Below are 15,463 nucleotides of genomic sequence, written 5' to 3'. Positions count from 1 at the left end.
AATCCATCTCCTTTGTCTGCTTGTCTTCAGCAAACTGTTTGCAGGCTTTCTCGTGCATCATCTTTAGAAGAGGCTTCCTTCTGGGATGACAGCCATGCAGACCAATTTGATGCAGTGTTGCGGCGTATGATCTGAGCAATGATAGACTGACCCCCCTCCCCCCCACCCTTTCAATCTCTGCAGCAATGCTGGCAGCACTCATACGTCTATTTCCCAAAGACAACCTCTGAATATGACGCTGAGCATGTGCACGTAACTTCTTTGGTCGACCATGGCGAGGCCTGTTCTGAGTAGAACCTGTCCTGTTAAAGCGCTGTATGGTGTTAGCCACCGTGCTGCAGCTCAGTTTCAGGGTCTTGTCAATCTTCTTAAAGCCTAGGCCATCTTTATGTAGAGCAAGAATTCTTTTTTTCAGTTCCTTAGAGAGTTCTTTGCCATGAGGTGCCATGTTGAACTTCCAGTGATCAGTATGCGAGAGAGAGTGATAATGCCAAATTTAACACACCTGCAGCATAGGCTGTTCCTTATTTCAGGGGTGGACCTGTGAAGTTCTTGGCCAAACATTAGCAAATCCATTGGAACAATGTGTCTGAACATCATCTGTATATGTGAAAAAAAAACACATATAGAGAATCGTTCAAACTGATGTTTTTTTTTTTTTTTAATTGAAAATAATAAAAATATAATTTGCAAAAATACAATGGGGTCGATTTAATAAAACTGGAGAGTGCTGTGCAGCTGTGCATGGTAGCCAATCGGCTTCTAACTTCACCTTGTTCAATTAATCTTTGGCAAAAAAAAAAAACTGGAAGCTGATTGGTTTCAATGGAGAGCTGCACCAGATTTTGCACGCTCCTGTTTTAGTAAATCAACCCCAATGCATGGCAGTTGGATCCAACCACCATGTAAAGTCTACTGCCAGACTTACATGGGAAACGTGGCTAAGTGCCACCTAACTAAACATATACAGTGCAGTATTTCTTCTCGCTTCTACAGAAAAGGTATTTTGAAATGGAAGTCGTTAACTGCTTTCTTGGCACCAAAATATTTTTTTCTAATAAACGAACCCCTTTCTAGATAAACACCGAAAGGTAATCACTGATAGGTTTACAAGGAGACAGATACGCAAATAATATGCTTTTCTCATGAAGGCAGTTTAACTATTTTTTTGTGAAAATTACAGATGAAAAGAATAATTTCTTATAAATGAAAAAAGTAAGATACTGTAATCTTCAGTGGAATAAAATACATTTGTAGTATTCTTGTAGCATTCACTAATACCACATTGAAATGTGTTTTGTTTTAAAGTTCATCCAAAATGTTGGGTGGATACTTGTTGAATCTCCACTGACTCCTTCCATTTCATGGACTCCCTACAATGGTCTTGTCCAAAACTGAATGAACGTAAACTACCATTAGTCTAAACAATCATTATCTGAGTATCATGCTATGATCGAAAGTTTCGCATAAACCTACATAGATCGTTGTCTTATGGCTCATGTAGGTGGGCTTTTGTTTAATTATGCTGCTCCAGACAAGTCAAAATAAATGCAGCTCAAAACAGACCAATGCATCTTAGAAACTGTTTGATGTAACTTTTTGAGCAACTGAAAAAGACAAATCAAAGCGATTTAAATGCAAATCAAAGCATCTTAGAAGCATCTGAAATCACATTGAATTTGATTTTAGTCTGTTTCATGTTACATTCACAACTACCATATTTTCTGGTGTATAAGACGACCCCCTAATTTTACTGTTTTTCTACAGTTTTTGCCTATACTCACTGTATAAGATGACCCCCCCCCCCTTCTGAGGCTTCATATTCCTTATATTTTCTTCTTCTTGCTGGAGCCATACCGCGCTGAGCCAATCACAGCGAGCGATGTATTGTATTAATGAATACAAAGCCTGCTCGGATTGGCAGAGGCTCTAACAACATCAGCCCGCGCCTCTCTGACTCTCAAAGTCAAAGCCTCGGATTGGCAGAGGTTGTTACTCCAATCTGAGCAGGCTCTGTATTCATTAATAGAATACATCGCTCGCCGGGATTGGCTCAGTGGTGTGTACTGTATGTAGCCGAAGCTACATACAGTACTACCACACATCCGGCAGGCTGACATACAGCGGGCTGCATTTTATACCCGGCGTATAAGATGACCCCTGCTTTTTGGCTAATTTTTTTTCAAGTGTAAAAGGTTGTCTTATACGCTGGAAAGTACTGTACTTTATATAGAGAAAAATCTTTCTTTTTTGTGCCCATGTGTTTTAATCTAAAGCTGGCCATACACTAAGCAAATTTCATCTGATTCCTAATCAACCGACCAAAATTTATGTTGGGGGTGGTGGCCCTATCGGTCCCTTATATAATTTGATCTTGAAAATCAAAGGAGCCTGGCAGAAAATTACTGGAGGAACAGTGCCTGAGTCCAATCAGATGCAGTCCCTGTTTAGATATTCAGACAGAATACAATAGCCAGCAGAAGAGATTCCTCCATCTGTGATGCTTAGCATCAAATGGGTACTTTACCGAGACATCTTAATGTCAGGGTCTGGATGTGAACTTGGGATTTATGTGGTGTCTAGTTGTGCCACTTAAGATTCTGGACTTCTCTCTACCTGATCCCTTGGACAACCTTGCCTTGTACCTTCTTTGTTTCCAGTGAACCTTGAACTCTTGAACTTCCAGATTTAAGCCATGTCCCTGCACTTCCTGTTTGCCAGATTAATGTGCTCTATCTTTTTCCTTTGTGTACCTGCAGCTGTCCTTATCTTTGCTACGATTCATTATTGACCCTGGCTTGTTCACTGACTAAGCTTCCGCCTTATTCCACCCAGCTGCTACTCATTACTAACCCTTGGCTTGTTTATCAACTACACTTCTGCATATTCCTTACATGCTTAATTCTCTACCCTATTCCCACTTTCTTTCTTCATCCTGGGGCAATTCTGAGGGCAGCAACCTTGTTGTCAGGGGTAGACATGTGCAATGTGCAAATTTTGTTTGAAATAGTAACAAATTTTCTTGAAATTAGTTTTGTATATTCCTTTTCTAACTAATTCCAAATTTTCGGAACAATTTTAATTTGGATTGGTCAGAAAATTATGGACTGATTCGAATTCTGTGTGAAGATAGATGGTATGGATTGGGGGGGACCCTAAGAAATTAAACGAAACAAATTCCAAAATGAATCAACTAAACAAAATTAGTAACATGAATCTAAACAAATTTTTCCATTCTGCACATGTCTAGTCAGGATCTGGACTTGAACCTGGGACCTGTGCTGTGTCTGGCAATGATTCGCCTCGCTAAGCTACCTGAGATGCTGGACAGTTTTTTGGACAATTGTCTTGAACCTTGAACTCTTTGCTCCTCCTCCTGCTGATTTAAGCCATGTCTCTGCACCCCCTGTTTGCCAGATTATTGTCCTTTCTCCAGCCAGTATCTCACTTTTGTCTTTCCTGCTGCCATCCATATCTTTGCTACCACTTGTTACTTACCCTTGGCTTATTCCTCGACTACGCTTCAGCTTGATCCCAACCTATAACTATTTGTTACTGATCTTTGTCTTGTTTACGACTATGCTTCTTTTTGATCCTTACCTGCTATATACGCTACAGGACCCCAGCTTGCTCAACTCCTGGTGGGGCGATCCTGAGGACTGTGGACTGGTACTAACACATAGCCAAATCTACCTCCACCATCAGGAGCTCTGGTGAAAACCGGTTACTCCTAAAATTCCTTACCTCAGGTGAGCCTGCGTTATTTGCTAGGGTGACCTGCTTGTATACCAATCTTGCTGGTCGATGGGAGTCCCTCTACTGCTATAGCTTCTGGTCTCCGAGCCTGACTCAGACGGTGACACTGGCATTAGCATGCAGCTAAACCATCTCCACCAACAGATTTGGTGAAGACCAGCTAGTGCTTAAACCCCCTGCCTTGGGTATGCCTGCCTCATCTGCTAACGGTCTGTTTGTGTATTAGACCAACTGCTACAACCACTGGCCTTCCAGCCTGACTCCAGATCACGACACTTACAGTGTATGACAATCTTAACCAGCAGCATAAAACTACAGTCTAAGTGCACATTCAAACCTATGCACTTGCATTACAGTACTCATTCTAATGCATCTCATGATACATCAATTCATGTTACTGTGCATGCATAGCTGCGTGTGCTCATCCATTTACTATGAATCTTCAGTGCATGTCCAATAGCAAAAGCACATGACCCTTCTTTCCCCCATAGCACATGTGTCTTATGATTATCAGTGCTTTGAGGGTCATGTATGTTTTTTGTGTATGGAGGCACATTGAGGGCCCATTAGAAATGAAAGGACAGATTTGCAAAATGCATGCATAATGTGTGAGTAATGCGTGCTAACTTGCATTGCAAAATGCATCCATTACAACCATCCCTTGTGCATACACATGAACAGGACCTTTTAGCATAGGTGCATAATTGTAACAGATTAAAGAGGCTCCCCATGACCTCTTTAACCTTTCTAGAATGAAAAAAAGTAGGCCTCAGATCAAACAGTGGCTGTACTCTGTCCCAGTTCGGGAAAAACGGGAGCACAGCTGACACTCTTTAATTTGCACATGTTCTACAGCCCCTTAGGCTATAGTTGTTTATGCTTCTTACAAGGAAACACAGGAACATTACATACAGCTATTTCTGGATCTAAAGTCTTAGGACTTGGGGAGTCTCTTTAATCATCATGGCAATGTTGTACTCATCCTTTAAAGTGGCCCCTCTTGCACAGCATATTTGCAGCAAAAGTACATTCCTCCAGCAATGTAACTTCCTCACTCTCCCTTGTTTCTCCTTTGTCACCCCTGGCATCTTCTCCTGATTGTCTTTTAAATCCAGATCAGGCTGCCATTAAAAAAAAACAAAAAAAAAAAAAAAAAACAACCTTTTCAAATGCAATTTTTTGGGGAAAAAATAAATTTTCATGAATTAAAAAAAAAAAAAAATTAACAGTAAAGTTAGCCCAATTGTTTTGTATAATGTGAAAGAGGATGTTATGCCAAGTAAATAGATACCGAACATGTCATGCTTTGAAGTTGCGCACGCTCGTGGAATGGTGACAAACTATGGTACCTAAAAAATCTCCATAGGCGACGCTGTAAAAAATGAAGAGCTGCACCAGATTTTGCATTCTCCAGCTTTAGTAAATCAAACCCCACAGGGGTAACTATAGGGAACAACCCAATGAGCTAATAAGAACTGGTTGTTTGTAATTTTATAAATACACCCCTTAAAGTGGACCTTGCATTACATGCAGCATCCATTTTTTTTGTGCCCCCCACCTCCCTTGCTAACACAAAGCATTAAACAAAAAAAGGAAGCACCTGTAGCATCCTGTAGTGCAGATGGTGATGTCATAATGGTAAATGCTCCAAATCCCATGAGCAGATACTGCAGCACAGTGCAGGATCTTTTTTCCATGAGCTTTTGGCCACTTCAATTTTAGGATCTCGCTGGAAGGATCGCTGTCGCCTATGTGCTACAGGTGGATGCTGGGTGAAAGGCAATTATATTATATAACTTTTTTCCCTACAGGAGTTTTTGTTTTTTTTAAGTTTTGGTGGTGTTTCAGGAAGGAGAGGGGAACCACAAAAAAAAAAAAAACACACAAAATAGGAGACCTTGCTCTTTAGATCAAAGGTTCGCTTCAAAATGGCAATGCTTGTGGCAATTTATACAATGGTTGAATGTTCAGTTCCAACTGTCAAAATCAAAAAACAACTGAAGTCAAAAAATGGTGGTTTTATTTAGCCACAAGTAGGTGGGATTGTATTTGCCCCAACTAAAGCCTTGTATAAAAATCCAAATGCTTTTGACATTTCAGTAAAATATACTGAAGATGTTAATTCATTGGCCAGTTTCGACTTCCCAATCAACCACATTTTGGTGGTTGGTTGAACTTTTGGACGGTAGTTTGGTGATATTCTGGTGATTACTTGCAAATGTATGTGCGATTCCTGGTTGACGAAAAGTGGTTGAAGTTTGAAAATTGCCACGCGAATGTCCAGCAATGTGTCCAAGACACCAGTGAATAGTTAAAACTGCAAATGTCTTCAACAAAATAATATTTTTTTTGGATTTCTTCCTCAACTTTCTGACAACTTACTTTACATAAGATACATGGAGAACAGAGAAAATGATAATTTAAGGAGCTATCCTATTGTATTTTCTTCTTCTGCGGCAGACAATGTAATCCAGTTTTGGCATCTTCCCTTTATTTCCACTCAGCTCTTATCACGTCTGTCAGGTTTTTCCAAAGCGAAGAGAGAACTGAGCAGGAAAAAATGGCTTGGAACATCTTGATCCATAGAGCTGTGTTGGAAAAACAATTCCGCAATATTACTACAGCATTATCCTCAGATTGGGGCAATATATTATAAATTATCGCCTGTGAAAGAAATTCGTTTAACATTCAAGGAGTGGACAGGAATGAAATAGATACTTTAACAGGCCTGTTTATGAGAATCTTCCAAGGTCTTCCAGTCAAAGGATGTGGTCATTTCCAAAATGGTGTTCTACTTATTAGATTTTTGCATATTTCAATGTTTATTTAACCGCTTGACGACCACCCTATAGCAGTTTTACGGCTACAGGGTGGCACCGGATCTCGTGTGTGTGTGTGTGTGTGTGTGTGTGTGTGTGTGTGTGTGTGTGTGTGTATATATATATATATATATATATATATATATATATATATATATATATATATATATATATATATATATATATATATATATATATAATTATGTTTGTATGTTATGTTAGTATTATGTTATGTATATGTAATCTGACACTCCTGGGTAGGGGGCACGCTGCCTACAGCTCGCTTTTGTTGTCATTATACACAGTGGTGGCTGATCGGCGGTTGCCAGGTACTCGATGTCTGCCTGCACCTGCCGATCGTCGAGCAGAGAGACAGAACTGTGATGTGCCTATGTAAACAAGGTAGATTGCCGTTCTGACAGGGGGGAGGGGTGGAGTTTGTGTCTCTGCAAAACGGGGAATAAATTCCATCTCTTCCCCTAGTAAAAGCACCTCCCACAGTACAGTAAAACACTGACTAGGCACACAGTTAACCCTTTGATTGCCCCCGATGTTAACTCCTTACCAGCCAGTGTCATTAGCACAGTAACAGTGCAAATTTTTAGCACTTATCACTGTATAAGCATCACTGGTTCCCAAAAAGTGTCAAAAGTGTCAGAATGGCTGCCGCAATATCGCAGTCTCGCTATAAGTCACTGATCACCACCATTACTAGTAAAAAAAAAATTTAAAAAGATCCCATAGTTTGTAGACACTATAACTTTTGCGCAAACCAATCAATATACGCTTATTGATTTTTTTTTTTAATTATTATTTTTTTTACCAAAAATATGTAGCAGAATACATATTGACCTAAATTTTTGAAGAAATTTTATTTATTTATTTTTTTTATTGGATATGTTTTATAGCAGAAAGTAAAAAATATTGTATTTTTTTTTTTTTTTTTTTCAAAATTGTCTGCCTTTTTTTGTTTATCGCACAAAAAAATAAAAAACGGAGAGGTGATCAAATATCACCAAAAGAAAACTCTGTTTTTGGGAAAAAAAGGACATACATTTAATTTGTGTACAGTGTCGCACGCAATTGTCAGTTAAAGTAACGCAGAGCCGTATCGAGGAAAATGGCCTGGTCAGGAAGGGGGGGTAAATCTTCCGGCAGTCAAGTGGTTCCATTTTTACTCTGTATACAACAATACATCATTAAACTTCAAATCTAGGCAGATATAATAGACACAAATGTATGCAATTCTGTAATCGTGAATATATCATTAAATGTATTTGTTTAAATGCAAGTAATAAGTACCTGAGTATGGCCTGATACCAGACCCTTACAGTGCCTGTAAGCAGGGCTGGCGTGTTAGAAGAAGAAGCAGCACAAGGAGCCAATCAGTTCATGTGCTAATAGGTGGAGAAAGCAGAGTGACAGAGAGATGGGCTAATCACAGTGCTACTTCTCCTTTGGCATACAGGGGGAAATTTACTAAAATTGGAGCACTCATAATTTGTGCATAGTAACCAATCAGCTTCTAAGTTCAGTTTGTTCAATTAAGCTTTGGCAATAAAAACCCAATAACTGATTGGTTACTATGCACAGCTGCACCAGATTCTATATGCACCAGTTTTAGCAAATCTCCTCTACAGTGCACAGTTTTTGTGAATTGTTTACTTTTGGCTTTTAATAGATTTGGGCTGTTTTAATGCCTATTCTTATATGATGGAAAGGTGTGCGGAAGAGCTGGAGATCTGGTGCATGAAGTAAAAATGGTGGCGCTCGGCAGAGAGAGTGGGCAGAGCCACTTGACATAATAGTGGCCCAACTTAAAGGGCAAGGCACATTGAGATCTGACTGAAGATTGGCACTAATCTGGAGGTAAGCAGTTGGTGTGGAAGGGGGAAGAGCACTTTTCTGCACTGTCATGCAAAAGATAAATATTGGTGATACATTGTCAAACTACAGTGAAATCCCAGATCTACTTCTTTTTTATTGTAAGCATTTATATTGCTGATGGTTTTAATTTTTATAATGTTTAATATGAGAGATAACATTTATTTAGGAATATTTTTAGCATAATATGTTAGGAATTTTTTTTGAAGTTTATTTTAATTTTATTTATGTGAGTGTATAATCTTATACTGTGCGGTACAGTTTAGTCCATCTAAGGTATGTTTTTTATGAAGATGTCCTATTGAAAGGTGTATTCTGATATGTCAATATTAGCTTAATGACAATTAGATTGCACTATGTTTAATGTATGTGGATATAGAGGTTATGTATGTCATGCAATACTTATATTAGAATACTGCCCAGGCTGTAATAACGGAGTTGTGGGTGAGTTTAAGCCGCATGCACTCGCAGGGTTAATCTCTGCATATATGTGGGCTGATAAATAGAACTGGGGCGCCCTCAGAGGAAGTCGTGATGACAAAACGCATCAGTGTGTGACCTTACAAGGACCAGAAGTTACCTGTGCGTTCCACGATCAGGAAGAGACAAACCAGGAAGTAAGTGGTGGACGCTGCCTTCCTATAGCGTTAGTCTCATTATCGCCTGTGTCGGAGGGAACGCTTATCTATGCCTAGATAGTCTTATATACAGTTTTGACTGATAGCAATTGATGGAATGTACTGACTTGGAATTTCAATAAAAATGTGAGAGAAAACTATATCACACTATGTGATCCTTTCTTCTATCCGAGTACCGGTGGAGACCCCAGGACAAGTTGTGACCCCCTCCATGATATTGAGGCTAGCTGTGGCTAACATATCAATGTGTTCATGTGTTCATCTCTCTGGTGAGTGTGAACCCCATAGGGGAGTGTGACGCACAAATTTTGGTGTGAGGTGCATTGGTATTTATCATAGTAGGATCACCACCTGTGTCTTCTGGGACTTTTTCTAACCATCTATCAACTGTATCTACTTGTGTGGTTTTAACACATGAAAGCTGATCATAATTCATTATGACATTAGCGCTGCTGTAGTGACTTTAGACACTTGAGCTGGACTTTTGTACTATTGTTATTACTATTTTAATAATTGGTGATACATTGCAGGCACCAGCACGTGGAAGATAATGCCACTGGGACTTTTATTCAATGAATTTTCATATACACATCAGTCACGTTTATTTTTTATTTAATTTTGTTATATGTGTGAAGTATAACCAGATGGCGTTGTGAGACACAAACAAAATGGAGGATTTGATTGATCTGCACTTTTCCTATTGTTTAGAAGTTTGATTAATGTGGTTACACATATCAGTGTCAATGTCATAGCTGCAACACAGTATTGGAGGCTTTAATCAGTTCACACTATTATTGGTGAGCGTGTCCTGAAGGGTGGGGTCAGGGTGCCATAGTGGTCCTCATGTCCTCAGTGCTTCCCTATTAACTCATTGGGATCCAAGTACAGATAACGCTGGGTTTTGTTGGATGTGCGGCACTCAGGACATTTCCTTCCCCAGGTTTTTATTGCTGACTTTTCGGGAGTGCTATACAGGACTAGAAAACACATGCCTAATTTTAATGCTCATTTTAATGCCATTCAGCCAGTCTATGTATAATGCCACCCCTAGATCCACTGATGCTTACCTCTTTAGTGATCTTCTCTCTGCACTTTCCTTCATCAAAGCCACCACTAAAATACTTGGTGTTGGCTATTGTAGGAGATGTAGCCAGGTATTGGACTACAATGAGTTTACTTTCACATTCTACTGAGATACTAATGTTATGCTGCACCATTTTCCTCTGGCCAGCAGGGGGAGAGCTAAAACCAAGCAAGCAAGTCAAGCAAACTTCTATGCAGAGCATTCAGAATCCTGGGAGTTGTAGTTTGGGATGGCAGCCATATAATGGGTCCTATAGATTCTTAAGACTACAGATCCTAATAGACATTGTGCAATAGAAGGAGTGGAGGGGGGATGTTTATTAAACTGCCCGGGAAAGTTCTGTCGCTTGGTGCTGAGGCGAGAGAGAGGGATAGAGAGCAACTCTGAGTTTTTATACAACACTCTTATGCCAACGGGACTTTTAATGAGTCACATCTGAAACGTGTAAAAAAGTTAGATGATTCATTTTTTATCTTGCACACTAATTATTTGCTGCTCCAACTTCCACGATGTATTATTAGCCCCTTTTCTAGTATCAACTAATAAATAGGGGTGTCTTTTGCACATCAATCACTTGCTGCTTTAATATTTACTATTTTTATATGTTTGGTATTAAATATACTTGCAGCAATATTTTTCTACATTTAAGTAATTTTATCAACACGCATACATCGTCTCACTTTTTTGCACTGGCTTTTCTACCGCATCATTATATATACATATATATTTAATAAATATTGTAGGGTTTATTTCATGTATTTAACAGTGATCTTTCCTTAATCCTCACTCTAAACACTTGTATTTGCATCCATTCAACTATCACCTTCAATCAATTTCATTATTTTGAAGTTAGAATACCATTTTTTCATGTTTCCAACATCATAACCATTCATGGTTTTAGTTTCAGATTCATATTCTAGCCTCTTTCTCGACCACGTTTATTGCTTCAGGAACTTAGATGTAGTTTTGAATATGCACACATACTACTTTCTCATTGGGACAATTTTGATTGATTTTTAGGTGTGGGGTGATTTCTTTTTCCTACTGGGCCTGATACTATATACTCTATACTGAGAGTGGAATCACCTTTCTCTCATCCTCCTGCCCCTCCACAGCTCCTGGTTGGAAAATAGCAGAAACCCTGGGGTTACCTCATTCCAGCCTCTGATACTACGTATATCTGGAATATTTTGAAAACAATTGACATTAATCTATATGCTGGCGATATCTCAATTGAGATGGAAGCTGGCTACTACTTTCTTCAAATTGTAAGTTGAATACGTGAGGTCTGATATGTACCCATTTACGTGTATATATATGTTACACATATATTCATATATGTGTTATCATGTGTATGAACTACTGTGTAATATATAATTATTTTTTTCTTGTGTTATTTACATATATTCTTTATCTCCAGTGCCACTCCTGAAGAAGTGAGGTCTGCCTCACAAAACGCTTTGAGACTATTAGCACAGATTTTTCAGATTGACGGTGGCTATGAACTGGTGAGAAGGCTATCCACACATTATTGACACTGCTAGCAGAGACACCGAGAGCAGGACAGCAAGTGCATTCACCAATACCACATCTATAATAGCCCTATACCGCACTTCTACTAAACCTATACTGCACCCATACCATCCCTACACTACAGTTATACTGAACTGTCACTGCATTTGACCCGCATCTACATTGCACCTGTACCACGCCTATGCCGCACCTTTACTGCAACTGTTGGTTTACTAAAACTGTCGTTAAGTGCCCCACCGCTTCCTAAAGGACCCCAACAATAGCCAGCAGAAGAAAAACATAAAGGACTGCCCCTCAAGCAAAACCATCCTGTAAGTCCCTTTTGATCTCTTCACCCCTTTCTTTCATTTTTAAGGACAGTGCATATTACTTTGCATATTACTTAGTATAGTCTCCTGTATTGGGTAAATCAGGCTTTATTACTGCTCACTGCTGCACATTAGGTTACCTTGATAATGTTTATGCAATATTAATGCAACCAACAGGCTGTTTATTGCAGAATATACATGCATTGTTTCTTCTGCAATAAAATACTGTGGCTGTGTGCTGGAATGACTGAACTCCTGCGCTTGCGTGGAGTGGCTGTGTGCTGGGCTTGCGCGGGAGTTACATTACCCTGAGCTGGTGTCAGGGCTTGGCTCAGCCCTTCCTTTTCTGAGCTGGCCGCTCAGCTGTCGGCTAATTGCCAGCTCCTATCTCTCCACAGTGACACACCTGTTGATATCCTGCTTGTCAGTCCTGCCTACTTAAGCCATCCAGCCCAGATGATCTCTGCCTTCGCCTTAGTCACATCTCTAGAGACGCTCTCCTGTGTTCCTATTAAATACTTGCTTGGCTGACATTCCTTCTGGCTCCAGATCCTGCTTGCTTTTCTACTACGCTCATCTCTGGCTCCCTGACGTATTGGCTTGTCTGACTATCCATTCCGATTCCTGAACTCTGGCTATGTTTTGACTATGTTTACCCTTTTTTATTATTATTAAACAAGTGTGAACTGTACTTCTGTCTCAGTCTGATTCATGGTTTCTGACAGCTGGCCAATCAAGATGTTCAAAGACCAGCACCCAGATTAAGCTGGAAAGAAGATGCTGGCATCAGTGAGGGACCTCACAGATGTCGGACCTTTAGAGCTAAGGTAAGTAGTTGGGAGTTTAGTCCCACATTAAGCCTCTGGATTAGGATGATGATCAGAAACCTAGCATTTTCAGTTTAAAAGGATAGCAATGGCAGCCTTCATATCTTTCATAGTACATACCCTTAATTAAAGAAAAAATGATATTACTATTAGTAGTAGTATCATTAATATTTATTATTATTATTATTATTAGTAGTAGTAGTCATAGTATTTTGTTATTTATGTTACTTATAATAATAGTAATTATGATATTCTCTGCTACTGGGAAAACATTCACCTTGATTATTGTAAAATAACACCAAAAGAAAAAAAAAATGATCGTCATTTACACGAAATAATAGTGCCCTCATTTACTGTCTGTCGACTGAAAAAAATATTGCTCTATGGCTCTACCTGCGTCAGAGATTGGGTCTATTTCAGTAAATGGAAAGCATATGGCAATTTGTGAAATATAGTAAATCTCTTAATCTGCAGAGGGTGAAAAAAAGCATTTACTTTTGGCTATCTCAATGAGATTCTTTGCTGTTATTCCACCGTAGAAAAAACCCTGCACTTTGCTAATATTATTTTAAAACTGAGCTAATGATTCTCCATTCTAGCTAGTGATTATGTAATCGATGTTAGCTTGCACTAATTTGTATATATTGCAATGTGTCACAGATCAAATTAATCTTTTTTATTATTTTATAAAAGTATTGCGAAAGTAAAATTTATTAAAGCAGAGCTAGGGGCAATGATGATGTACAAAGTGCTACAAGCCCCAGTAATCAGATATCATCTTTCATCAGAAGAATGAAAGGTTATGATTTATTTCTTTGGGTTAAACTGACACCAAAACACATTTTTAAGGGGTATGTTCAAACATTATCCAAATGTAACCCTAAACCTCCCACTCTTTCTAGATCATATCGTAAGTGTTAAGGGGGGCTGGGGGGGGGGCTGCTGCACAGAGAAGGTTTTTAACCTTCATGCATAAATGTAAAAAGAGTGCAGCACTAAAATGTAAAAATGTGTTTGTGCGCATACAAACAAATATCAAAATGTACTAATATGCAAAGAATCAATTGTATATAAACATTAATAACTGTGAATAAAGTTTGAAGACATATATGCAAAATACATCACATGTGAATAAAGTGCAATTGTGCAAAACAAAAAGTTCATACAAAGCTGGATTCCATCAAAGAAAGTCCCATGGGAGAAAAGAGTGTTTGGAAATGGTGATCATCAGAGGCATCACTAGGGGGTGGCTATTGAGACTATAGCCCCCAATCTGGGGCCCATAGCCCCGAGTCTCTAGAGCAGGGGTCGCCACCTGGCCCGCCACTGCTGAATGCAGGCACCCGGCCCACGGACATTATCACAGGGCTGGATGGGGGCGGGAACCGCAGGAGTTAACTTTTTTCATGAAACAGCAGGTAATTGGTTGCAATCCTAGCAATCCTTTTCTCCTATGTTTGGCTTTCCTCTTCAACACAGTTGGCCATGGGGGATAGAAGACAAATGCGGACCAATAGCGTAATATTGTTTTATTAAAACAAGCCAACAAGTAACAATAACTTGCTTACATTATGTGGTGCCTCCCTGGCACTGGGAATACCCGCAGTAAAAGTTTTATGGAAGCTCCGCTGCTCAGCTCGCGCTGGATTGTCGGCGTACGTTCCACCAATGGTGAGAGACAAACCGGAAGCTGGGACCCGGAAATGATGTGACCGGAAGGCGCCTCGACGTACGTTTCATAATCTTAGAAGCGTGATGTGTACATAACGAACCTGATGATCGTTTTGTCATAATGTAAAAAAACTTGAGCCTTTACAACCACTCTAATATGTTTTGTTATATATTTTGCTCTGGCATCCCCCTTAACCCCTTGCCAACTGCATAACAAATATATGCGTTGGCAAGAAAGGTGGGCTTTGCAGCCACTGCGCATACGTGCGTCAGGAAGTTGTGTGCGGAGAGTGTGCTCATCTATTAGTAAAGAAATTAGCTTGTTTGAGCCACCTTGGCCCGAACAAACTATATAAAGTGAAGTAAAAGATGGAGTTGGGCTTTAAGGGCAGGTATGTCTGGAGGTCCATTCTTCCTTACATTATCACATACAATACTGTGTAATAATACCTACTTGGTTCATGAAGGAGGAAAAAATGAGTTGTTGCTTGTATGCAATAGTGTCCAATGTGTTTCCCCTGTGATATTTAGACCCAATTCATGAAGAGCTTTTATGGAATGGAAAAAAAGGTAATTGTTTCTTGTTATGAAGTATCTCATTGAATTCACACTCACTCACCTGTGGTTTATTTTGAACAATGACTTCAGTTTGCCACTTCAGTTATTCCATTTACAGACCCAGAAGAGCAGGCAAGCCATGACTGGAAGAGGGTATCCTGTCGTAGTTTGTGAGAAGATATTAGGAATAATACGGTTGGTTAAATTACATACTGATGTCCACAGAAAAGATCAACTATTGGTCGACTGGTGATGACAGAGCCACATTGCTACTATATGTGGGGGTTAAAAACCAAGTACGACGTTTCTCCTTTCACATGAAAATTTGATGCAGAATTATCTGTTAGCTATCTGCAAGCCCCTTAACCCCCATGCAAAAAGTGTT

The 15,463-nt window shown here is 39.4% G+C and overlaps 1 long non-coding RNA gene across 1 annotated transcript; it reads right to left on the bottom strand.

The window, feature by feature from the left end:
- Nucleotides 1–5,759: 5,759 nt before the first annotated feature.
- Nucleotides 5,760–15,240, bottom strand: LOC141130093 (uncharacterized). The gene is made up of 2 exons (XR_012241987.1): nt 15,140–15,240; nt 5,760–6,344 (listed from the first exon to the last, which is right to left on the bottom strand). It is a non-coding gene; the product is annotated as an uncharacterized lncRNA (long non-coding RNA).
- Nucleotides 15,241–15,463: the final 223 nt, after the last annotated feature.

The sequence above is a fragment of the Aquarana catesbeiana genome, linkage group LG02, assembly GCF_042186555.1.
Source record: "Aquarana catesbeiana isolate 2022-GZ linkage group LG02, ASM4218655v1, whole genome shotgun sequence".
NCBI classification, from domain to species: Eukaryota; Metazoa; Chordata; class Amphibia; order Anura; family Ranidae; genus Aquarana; species Aquarana catesbeiana.
This window is presented reverse-complemented; position numbering and strand designations above follow the sequence as displayed.